The 10203-nt window shown below is 49.8% G+C and overlaps 1 protein-coding gene across 4 annotated transcripts in view; it reads right to left on the bottom strand.

The window, feature by feature from the left end:
* Dyrk1a (dual specificity tyrosine phosphorylation regulated kinase 1A) overlaps positions 1-9300 on the bottom strand; it is a 129230-nt gene extending 119930 nt beyond the window's left edge. For 2 of the 4 annotated variants that reach the window (XM_031364491.1, XM_031364492.1), the window contains exon 1: positions 8591-8708. The gene's annotated coding sequence lies outside the window, so the exon portion shown is untranslated. Of the gene's footprint in view, positions 1-8590 lie in introns of all 4 variants that reach the window. The other 2 variants (XM_031364495.1, XM_031364494.1) reach the window with 2 other exon arrangements.
* Between the last annotated feature and the right edge of the window lie 903 nt (positions 9301-10203).

The following is a 10203-nucleotide window of genomic DNA, read 5'->3' as shown; positions in this document are numbered from 1 at the left end:
AAAAAAAAAAAAAAAAAAAAAAAAGACATTTTGGCAAAAATACGTTCAAATGTGCTTATAGTTGGTACACAGTTTTCCTTATAAATATAGGTGTCCTACAGGAGATGCTCAGAGCACAAGTTTATGTCCCAGTAAGTGTGCACGAGCAGCACTGTTTAAAATAGGTAAGTACGAGAACAATTTTAATATCTCTTCATGAGAACTAAATAAACCAAAGGATATGTATAAAATGAAATAGTTCCCAAGCAAAATGAAAGCAAAAACAAACAAAAATAACAGAACAAAACCTGACAAGGGCTAGGAATATAGCTCATTTGGTAGTGTACTTGTCTATAACTCATGAATCCCCAGATTTAACCCTAGCATGGCATAAAGTGGGCATGGTGACACATACCTATAACAATACTCCAGGGGCTGAGGCAGGAGGATAAGGATTTCCAGGTAGCCTGAGCTACATGAGTTCCCATCATACTCCTCTAGAGAAACCCAGCTCAGTTCCCACCGAAGGGCACTTACACAAATGTAGCATACACTCATACAGACATACAAATATTCTTTAATATTTTAAAGAAGTTGGACACATGTTAATCCTAACACCCTAAGGCAAAGGCAGGCAGATCTCTGTGAGTTCAAGGTCAGACTGGTCTATACAGCAAGTTCCAGGCCAGCCAGCCATAAACAGCAGAACCTTTTCATCAAAACAAACAAGAACAACTTAGAAAAGAAAAAAAAAAAAAAAAAAAAAAAAAAAAAAAAAAAAAAAAAACACATACATGGAAGTCAGGTATGGTAACTCAGTCCTATAACACTAGCTCCCAAGAGAATGCAGGAGGATTGCTGTGAGTTTGAAGTCAGTGTGAATTCCAGACCAGTGAGGACTAGAGAGCCTGTCACCAAAATAAATAAATAAATAAGCCAGGCCAGCCAGACAGTGGTGGCGCACACCTCTAATCTCAGCACTTGGGAGGCAGAACCAGGCCGATTTCTGAGGCCAGCCTGGTCTTGAGTGAGTTCCAGGACAGCCAGGGCCACACAGAGAAACCCTGTCTCGAGAAACCAAAAAAAAAAAAAAAAAAAAAAAAAAGCCAGGCCAAGGGCTAGAGAGATGGCTCAGGGGTTAAGAGCACTAACTGCTCTTCCAGAGGTCCTGAGTTCAATTCCCAGCAACCACATGGTGGCTCACAACCATCTGTAATAGGATCTGATGCCCTCTTCTGGGGTGTTTGAAGAAAGTGACAGTGTAGTCATATAAAACAAATAAATTTTTGAATTTTTTTTTGAAAAAAGAAAAAAAAAAGACCAGGCCAGGTGATACAGGCCTATAAACCCAGCTACTCCAAAGGCTGGGGCTCAAGAATATCTGAGCTCAAAGCCTTCCTGGAACACAGAGTGAAGTCAAGGTTAGGAAAGAGACACCATAAGTCCTAGCCTCGAGAGAAAAGGCTGGACAATGTAGCTCAGTTGCCTACAGCAGGTGATGTCCTTCGTCCAATCGCACTCAAGCATATACACAATACACACACACACACAGACACAGAAACACAGACACACACGGGTGAGAGGATAGACTGTCAGTTGATAAGTATGAAGTTTAAGTCAAATGTTTAGTATATCTTTGATTCTTAAATGCATACACTGCATACACACACAGATATATACAGCTATAAACCTTAAAAACAAGACCAGGGATGTTGCCAAGTGTGCACAACACCCTGGGTCTGGTCCCAGTGGAAGGGTCGAGCACAGCACATAGTAAACGGAATGCAGATGTAACTGTGCATGAATACACACAGGCACAGCTGGTAGAAAAGCCAACCTGTGAGTAATTACCACCTATGGGCCCATGAGAATGGGGAGGACACCGCTCCATAGCAGTTCACTTTTTAAATCTGAGTGTGTATCCCTTGTTGATCTTTACGGACTAGCACTGCCTGTGCTCAGAACTCCATTAAATGCTTGCCCTGTTGCTAAGACAGAAGCCCTCCCTGCTGGAAAGACACTGAGGAGACTGGGGTACTCTGTGTCTGGTACAGAACCCCAAAAGGTCCTACGTGGGATGACCACACTCCAGCAACTAGAAGACACCAACCTTAACCCCAGAAAAGCCCCTCCTAATCCTACCCACGACAATCCCACCAAGTGAAGCTGTCAGACACCACGTTTGCTCAGGAGAAAGTACATATGACATACTCTTCCTCCCATCTCAACAGCCTCCTGTTCCTGCGGGTGCTGACCTCTGATTTCTATGACAGCCAGGTGAACGATAAAAATAGCATTAACCTGATAAAAGGAAAGGATATTCCTCTGAGCCTATTTCCATTTTAAATTAGAGAAGCTAATGGAGTGAGTTCCAACAAGTGAAAACTATAAGCAACCAGAAAAGAAGCAAAGTAATAATTCAAGGACACAGTTTTGTGTCCATCTAATCACGTCAAGGTCTCACCAATCCATCCACCAGAGTGCCACCCACCAAAGTCCTGCTACTGAACAGACCTTATAAAAACCTCAATTCTTTTTTTTTGTTTTGTTTTTTTTTTGTTTCTTTTTGTTTTTTCAAGACAGGGTTTCTCTGTGTAGCCCTGGCTGTCCTGGAACTCACTCTGTAGACCAGGCTGGCCTCAAACTCAGAAATCCGCCTGCCTCTGCCTCCCAAGTGCTGGGATTAAAGGTGTGTGCCACCACTGCCCGGCAAAAACCTCAATTCTTACCTTTAAATACTCCTCTAATGTGGACTACTCTTCTGTGGGGCTAAAGGAAAATCAATCATAGCAAGCATTCCCTAAGAATGGACTCCTTGCATGAGGAGCACTGTGTCTGAGACTGACGGCTACCCTGTAAATGTGGGTACACCAGAAACTCTTTTCCTCTAGTCCATCAAAGAATAGAGGAGTTGGCAGAGCCCCAGCTAGCGCAGCCCGTTGTAGTGCAGTTCAGGCACCCAGTTCCTCTACACTCCTCCTTGTAAGGCGAGATGAATCAAGTCCACTAGAGCTTTTCTCAGATATCTGTGCTCAACAGGATGACCTGCAGTCCTTATAAAAAAAAAAGCTCATTCAAAACTATACAAAAATGCCTGAGCTTGGGAATCCCAAAAACCTGACAAGTTCTCCAGAAGAGAGCAGGTCAGTCTGCCCCAGTCCGACTAGATCTACTAGCTGCTAAAAAAGAAGGCTGGGCCTTCCCCTTCCCTCACAGCCATGACTCCAGGGAGGAGGCATCAGGTACATCTAAGTCTCTCCTACGTCACAGCTAGCATCTTACAGCACTAGTGACTCTCAGACCCTGAGAGTCCCAAGCCCCAAGTGTTGCTCTAGCTGTGTTAGTCCAGTCCTCAATGCTGCTCTAGCACTACCTGCTGGGCCACACATACATTGTGGCCCAGAGCAGACTACGAAGAGGAAATCCAAAAGTTTTTATTTTATTATTTACATGATATAATCACAACTATAGAAAATTGTTTCAGAGCTGGAGAGATGGCTCAGCAGTTAAGAGCACTGGCTGTTCTTCCAGAGTTCCTGAGTTCAATTCCCAGCAACCACATGGTGGCTCACAACTATCTGTAATCTGATCTGATGCCCTCTTCTGATGTGCCTGACAGCTGCAGGGTGTACACATGTACATAAAGTAAATCAGTAATTCTTTTTAAAAAATTGTTTCTATCAGAAAACAGTGTTAGTAAAATATTAGCGCCCGAGTATCTTCACTACAAAAAAAAGTACAAATTCATTCTTCTAACCAGACTACAAATTATGTGTGTGTGTGTGTGTGTGTGTGTGTGTGTGTGTATTAGAGATCCAACAATGTATCTGAGCAACCGAGTTTTCAAAGTACAGCACAAAAGCTTAATGACCAATAGTGAACAGTGACTGTTCAATAAACTGCCTTATTTCCAGAGATTTCTTCCAAAATATTTAGAAGTGAACAAGCAATGTTTAATTTTCCTTCATTCCACCTGTCTATAGAAGCAAATTCTCAGACAAATAAACAGCCACCCTCCCAAAGACCACAAATCCCAGGCTCCTGTGCAGCTAAGTATGGTCACATGACTAAATCTGCCCACTAGCACATGGGTGGAGAAGACCCTGTTGTTCAATGGAGAATAGGAGACAGATATTAAAGGAATAAGTGTATATAAATCAGTCATGACTCATTCTATAACTACCAGCAATAAAGGTTGTGAAAGAAAGGAGAAAGTCCTGCTTGGCTCTAGTGGGGGAAGCCGAGGGAGAACACCTGCCTCATGTGTAAAGTCCTGGATTTAAATTTCAGCACAGCTAAGGGAGAGAGGGGCCAGGGAGAGGGGCCAGGAAAGGCATCCCTGAGGCAGCGATGCAGAGGAAGAGAAGAGTGAGCATGTCTGAAAAGGAGACAGGAAAGCAGTAGACAAGTATCCATCCCACCATCTGCACAGGAACATGACAGCTGCCAACCTCCTGTTACAGGGGAGGACACCCATGCTGAGCCTGGGTCCTGAGATCACTCCCTACAAGTAGCTGAGGAGCCTCAAGTCCTCCTCTGAACCAGGACAAAGCTCTAGGAGAAATGCCAGAGTCAGCAGTCTACCAGACACACCCAAGACACAACCTTAGCCATAAATCCCAGTAAATAGTTCTACACAAAAATCAACTGATCGCCAGGCCCTGGTGGCACACACCTTTGATCCCAGCACTTGGGAGGCAGAGGCAGGTGCATTTCTGAGTTCGAGTCCAGCCTGGTCTACAGAGTGAGTTCCAGAATAGCCAGGGCTATAAAGAGAAACCCTGTCTCGAAAAACTAAAATCAACTGATCGCTGTAATTGTTTTGGTTTTTTGAACTTTAAAAAAAAAAAAGAGGAGGAACAAAAACCAGCTAGGGGTTGTTTGACTGTGAAGGTGTTGTTTAAAGAAGAGCTGATGCCATCTAAATGCTGGTTTCATAGCATGCCAAACCATCGCAGCAGGCTCCCACAAAGCAAAGCACCTCAATTATGAGATTTCAACTTTGTATGATAAAATGACTTGTCACTGAGACATGACTTTTACATGACTACTGTATATTACACAGACACACATATCCCTTAGTCAAAAAGTATTTCTTGTCAAAATTTAGCTTATTAACAATAATAACATACATAAAAAAAAATCATACTTGAGAAAAATGGCATCTATTCAGAACTAAGTGCCAAGAATTCAATGTGGCTCCTTGGCAGCACAGACCTGCCTTGGTAGACCCACAGCAGGCCAGATGTCCAACCTAAGGTTTCTCTCTCAACCAAGAACTCTAACTCACTACAGAATGTTCAAAGGAGAATTTCAAAGCCAAAATATAACTTTAAAAATCACAGCTGCTTAATACAACATACATCCAAATCAAACTTTGTTTTTATATATCAATATGAAACTAAAATTTTAAAAACACTTGCCTGCAATAGCTAATGTGAACCTTTATTTTAGTTATGTGAAACCTACATTGAACTCACACATACCCAACAAAAGACTTTACACTCAAGCTTAACATTATGAAGTTGACATGAAGCATAATTTCAAAAGATTCCTTCATTTAGGGACAACTTTAGGCAACTTAAAACAATGTAATAATTTTTTCCAAGTAATTAAACACCAATTTTTACCCCCATATTTTGTAATCCCACCCTGTGCGAGCACTGGATTATGAATGACCACAGTCTTGCCATCAAACACAGCAATGGGTAGGACATCACAGGGTCCCTGCCTTCAGAAGACATAGCACTCCATTGACTACTACTCCAGTCCCACAGCTGTGACAGTCAAAAAGAAGTTACAGGGTGACCCTGTCTATTATGTCCACGAAAGAGACTTGTTCCTAAGATGAAGTAGAGAAGGACAACGGAGGAGAACCCAGCAAACTCTCAACACAAAGGAGAGTGTGGGGCCAAGTCACTGCTCTGAAACACCACAGTTATTAAGACTAACAGCTGCACGTGCTGAGCCACGTTCTTGCCAGACATTCTGGGAACTCGTGGTGCTTGCTGGATTTGAGGGCTAAGCTCCTTCTTGAGAGGTAGAAGAGAAGTTGATGGGAAGAGGGATACTGGCTGGCAGGTGCCAACAAGAGGAAAATAACAAACTAACATACATCTGATCAAAAATAGCAAGCGATTCACAAATCAAGCCCTCCCTCTATGAGCCTTATTATGTATAATATCCTGCAGTACAAAATGGTTCTTGGTCATCTAAGATTCTATACAAAATTCTTTCTGGAACAGACATTTGCCAACCACACACTCTGTAACATCTCTGTGCTATTAAAAATGGTTTAAAGTAATACCCAAAGAAAACACACACAGTACTTTTTTCCTTGACAGTTATGTAACACCCACGATAAAGTTCATGCCATGTCTGGAACAAGCAATCTTAGCTTTACCCTCAGTCACTGCACTGCAGACTTGAGCTCCTGCGTTCACTACTGTCACAAGCACAGGAATGCAGCCATGAAGAAAACTCAGTGACAGAGCACAGCTCTCAAGGGAGACTTCTCCAGCCAAGGGTCCTTCTGACTACATGTTCTCTTGAATGTTAATGTTTCTCAACCTCTAGCACATAGCAGTGGCCGTGGTTACAATTTTAACAGGTCACACACCAAAGTGTCTTCAAGAAGCTCCACTGGATCATTCAATTTCCTATCCTTACAAATAATTATCATCCCTTCAACTCTACTCCTTCAAAAGACAACGTCTTCAGCATCCACCAGGCATACGAACTGTGTGTCCTTGCCTTACAGACACAGGGCAAGCCTTCTAGAAGAATTTCTGAGCTTATGCCTCCCTGAGTTAAACAGAAACTTTCTGTGGCCATTTTTACAGAGATCTTGGTGTAGATGCTGACAAGAGCGTTTTAACTTCTTGGCAAGGTGTGAAGTCTACCTAACTCTATTTGGACAGTACCACAGACACCACTGCCATGCCAGGGCAGAAGCTCCAAAGGCCAGGGTTCTGTAAGACGTAGACCCTGAAAATCCATAGAACCAAATAAACCTTCTTAATCATTACTCCCCTGAAACCTTGACAAGTGAAACTTGAGCTCCTGTCTCCCACTTAAAGTCTATTTAAAAATGTAATTTTTTAAGACAATTAAAAAGAAATTTAACAAACAAAAAGGTAATCCCACTACATTATTAACATTAACATCTCAAATCAAAGTACGTAATAGTTATTCTTTACATGCAAAGTACAAAGTGTCAAAAGAGAAATGAAAGTATTTAAAGAAAAAAATAACTTCACACCAAACTTTATGACCTATCAATATGCAAAAAGAACTCTATCCTATACCAGTTAAATGCAAAGAACAAAGTGCACCATCGGTTTCAATCCTTCCACTCAGAAGCACACTAGTTTGCGTTGGGGGTGACTAGTTTCATTGCAAGGGCTCATCTAAACTGTATTTCTGCAAACCCTAAATTAACTCTACCAAAATCTGTACCCAAACATTCTCTAGGTTACAGCCCTGAGTCATCATACAGTACTTAATGATAAGTTAGGAGCCAATGATCAGAAAGCCAGGCTAACGACCGCCATAGGCCGCCTGGAGTCCTAGCTCTATGACCTTGGACTAGTCACTGCCCACCTCTAGGCTCAGTCTGCTCATCTGTAAAATGGGTAACATTTCCAACCGGGAGGTTTATTCGAGGGAATATATAAAACTGTAGTTTAAAAGGCCTGGCACTAGTCTATGAGTGTGCAAACAGTTACAAGGAATATTTTCTGGGGATTTGGCAGAACTCAAGAAGCAAATGATGCTGCACCTCGACGACAGGAGTCATATAATCTAGGGCTGGGCAAAGACAAGTCAAGTCGCTGGAGTCACTGACTCACGAATTTTGCCATTTTTAACTATTTCGGGGTAGGGAGGGGCCTCTAGCTAAGTGCTGATATTCAGCAGCTCTGTTCTAGGGCCTCTGGAGCCTGAGTGGCTCTGCGCCTATAAATAGATGTTGAAGTTTTGTAGCGATCCACGGGTTTCCATTCCAATTCCCGTCTCCTCCCGCTGCTATGCGGGTCACCGCGGCCCCTCCGGTGCCCTGGGTGGCCCGCGCTCGCCGCCCGATCTTCCGAGCACACAGGGTCCCCAAGCCCGGGCGCAGGCCCACTGGGCCTCGCAGACGGCAGGCTGCCGACCTTCGCCGGCCTGGCCGGGCCTTGCGTCCTCCCCTCCCGGCCGCCAGACCCATTTTCTGAACCGGTGCATTGTCCTTGCCCAGAACCCCAGCGCTCCGCACGCCGGTGGGGACCGAGAGGAGGGACGAGGGAGGAGCTGGGGGCAGAGGATGAGGAGGAAGAGGAGGAGGAGGAGGAGAAGAAGGAGGAGGACTGCCTCCTCCCCTGCGCCCGCCCGGGCAGCCAGTGGAGGTCTGGCGCCGGCCGGCCCGAGGCAGCGGGTCCCACCCGCCGCAACTTTCCTCGGGGACGCGGCCTTCTTCCCCGGGCCCGGGCCGCCCGCCCGCCCGCCCGCCCGCCCGCTCCTAAGATGGCAGGTCCCTCCCTCCCTCCCTCCGCTAGAGGCCTGGCGAGCCCGGCTCGCAGGCCCGGGAAGCCGCGCGCAGGGCCGCGCCGCGCCGGGCGGGGCGGACACTCACCGGGACGATGGCGGGGCGCTCGCGCCGCTCCCTCCGGTGAGTCTCAGCCTCGAGCTCCCGCGCCGCGCTCCCGCCGCGGCCTCCGCAGCCAGCGCCGCCCCGGCCGCCTCTCTCCGCCCCCGGCGTCCCGGCTCCGCGCCGCAGCCGCGCTGGCTCTGGGTCCGTCGGGCTGGCGGGGCCGGCGGCGCCCGCGGCCGGGGAGGCGACACCCCTCCCCGGCAAATACCGCAGTCCCCGGGCCCCCGAGTGCCGGCGGCGGGGCCCGGCCCGGCCCGGCCCGGCCCGGTGCGGAGGGCGGCGGCGGCGGCGGCGAGGCCGGGCGCCGAGCGGCGGCCGCTGCCGGCCGCTTCTTCCCGACGAGGATTTTTGTAAATCTCACAAAATGGCGCGCGCTCCGAAGCTGCGCAGCGAGCAGCGCCGGGGCCCGAGCGAGCGGCGGCGGCGGCGGCGGCGGCGGCAGCGGCTCCGCCAGGAGAGCCCGGACCGCCCGCCCCCGATCCCGCACAGACACTCGCGCACACTCACCGCGCGCACACTCGCCCTCGCACACGCTCCCTCACACTCACACCGGTCCCGCCCGCTCGCCGGCGGCGGCGGCAGCGGCGGCGGCGGCACCAACAGCAGCAGCAGGAACAGCAGCAGCACAAGCGGCGGCGGCGGTGGCGCCCGCACCCCCGCTCGGGGAGTCCGCTCTCTCAGCCCGACCTGGGCCGCGATCGGCAGCTGCGACGGCAGCAGTCTCCCCGGATCCCCCCGCCGCGGTTGCCGCCGCCACCCCCGCCTCACTCCAATGGGGCTTTTTATTATTATTCGGGCGGGAAGCGAAAGGGTTTAAAAAAAAACCAACCAACAAAATGGCGACGGACCGACCCGGTCGCTATGGCAACTGTCAATCAAAACGCAAAACCCCGGCTGACGTGCTGACGTCCTCCGCCCGCCCCCCTCCCGCCCCAAGCCGGCGGGCGGGGCCTGTTGCTCGGGTAACGGCAGATTACGTTCCCTCCTTCGCCTCGCTCCGCGGTCCCCCAGCCAACCACCCAACCCCCCTCAGGTCACGTGAAGGATAAATTCGGAGCTCGAGCCCGCTACGAGTGTCAGAGGAGGGCGCGTGATTCGCTCGGGGGAGGGGAGCGGAGCGGAGCTGAGCGGAGCGGAGGGAAGGGACGGACGGGGGCGAGGCGGTGGCCCGCTGGTGCGCGCGCGAGCGCCTACCGCCCCGCGGCCGCCTCGCCCCGCCCCGCCCCCGCGCTCGCTCCCACGCCGGCTGCGGCCGGGCCGGGCCGGCGCGCGCCCCCGCCGCGCGCTCCCGCACCGCGAGCTCACGGCCCCGCCCGCGGGGCCGGGGAGGGAGGGAGGGGAGCGAAGGGCGAGCTGGCCGCGTCGCGTCGCGGCCCGGCCCGGCCCGGCGTCGCCAGCCCCGCAGGCCCGGACGGTCGCCGGCGTCCGGCTCACCTCCGGGAGTCGGGCCGCGGCTGCAGGCGCGCGGCCGCCACCTTGCTCAGACCGTGCCCGCGCGCGGGCCGCGCAGAAACTTTCTAGGCTGGGCACGCTCCCGGGCGCCGGTTCCCCGGCTTCTCCATCGGAATGCCCAGCCAGCGCCAACCCCAGGCCTT

This window comes from Mastomys coucha, unplaced genomic scaffold (genome assembly GCF_008632895.1).
Source record: "Mastomys coucha isolate ucsf_1 unplaced genomic scaffold, UCSF_Mcou_1 pScaffold12, whole genome shotgun sequence".
Classification (NCBI taxonomy): domain Eukaryota; kingdom Metazoa; phylum Chordata; class Mammalia; order Rodentia; family Muridae; genus Mastomys; species Mastomys coucha.
Note: the sequence above shows the minus strand (reverse complement) of the source record. Positions and strands in the feature narration are given on the sequence as shown.